This window comes from Acomys russatus, chromosome 21 (assembly GCF_903995435.1).
Source record: "Acomys russatus chromosome 21, mAcoRus1.1, whole genome shotgun sequence".
Lineage (NCBI taxonomy): Eukaryota > Metazoa > Chordata > Mammalia > Rodentia > Muridae > Acomys > Acomys russatus.
The window spans coordinates 28,931,326-28,932,705 of NC_067157.1; the positions used below are offsets into that span (position 1 = coordinate 28,931,326).

General features: G+C 41.2%; 1 pseudogene; it reads right to left on the reverse strand.

The window, feature by feature from the left end:
* Window positions 1-275: 275 nt before the first annotated feature.
* LOC127204960 (peroxisomal biogenesis factor 3-like) lies at window positions 276-1,380 on the reverse strand (annotated as a pseudogene).

Genomic DNA, 1,380 nt, shown 5'->3' on the forward strand with positions numbered 1-1,380 from the left:
TGCATCCCATCCCATGCACGCACATAAGTTATTTGCTTGTTTGGATCAGCCATGCAGGCTGCCACAGATCATGAGCGATGCTGACGTGATCTGCACCAGAGAGATACACCTGCTGGAGTAGATGCTGATGAGGTGCCAAAGGGATCTGCTTCATTATGAAATGACTTTGCTCCAGAATGGATTTTATTAGGCACTGTGGATGCGAACTGTCACTCTAGGTATAGATGATTTATTTAGAGTACTTTTTAATATAATGAATCCCGCTGTGGTTTTTCTTAAAAGGAAAAAAAAAAAATCATTTCTGCTTCATATACCTTAGCAGCAAAGCTTACCTGCTCCATCAACGACAGATCCTGCACAAAATGACTAGGCGTTTCACTGCAAACTGAATGGGTCTGTCCATTTACTATGGGCATTATCTTAGTGAAGGCAGGCTGACACTGGACAGACTGTTTATGGGGTTTCCATGGTGTACGTTCTGTTCAGTGGGCCGAAAGAATTCTGCCATGTTGTCTAGAAGCCGACTAAAGCCTCTGTTCAAACAGGTATTTAAAACTGTACTAAAAGCTGGACTTCCCAGCATGCCCCTTGTCTCATTGAGATTAGTAGTGGTAAAATCTCTGGGAGCAAGACCATAGGCCTCAGCTACTAATGGTGCTTCCTCATCTGGCATCATATACCGGCACAGTGAAGACTTAGAGACATCAATCCAAGAAGAATACCTATGCTGCTCAAAAAGAATTCTGATTTCTTTTAGTTTTTGTTCCAAGTCCAAAAGGGACAAAGAATGTTTAAGGGAAATACTTCCTAAAATCCTCTGTGTACAGCTTGTTTAATGACCGTGACCAATTCTGTCAGGCCATCTCCAAGGAGGTGTTGAGTACTTGATAAACACTTCAGCTATACATCTGGGGGAGCAAGAACAGTAGTGCCGTTTTTGCCAACTGATGCATTATCCAGGTAAATATATCTGCCAATTATGTTCTAACTGGACTCACAAAAGAGCCACCAGCATACACTTGCTATATACAGCTACAATACTTCTTGTGAAGCTTACAATCATTAGATAATATTTTCAGCTTGTCTGAAGGCTTGTTTTTCAATAATGCTGTTAGACTCTCAGAGTTGAGTTGCCGTGTTAAGGCTTCTCTCAGTGTTGGCAGAATAGACAGCCTGTCCTATTGCAAGTCCTCTGGTTATTTTCAAAATGGTACTGTCTCCGAGCTTGGGCAATGTGTTCTCGTGGCTTCTCTTTCTTCTATTTCTCTTAATTTTTTTCTGTACATATTTCCCCAGAATATAATCTCCTCCAAGGACTGTGCCCAGGAAGATGAATTTATTTTTGTGACACTTTAGAAAATTTCACATTGATCTCAGCAT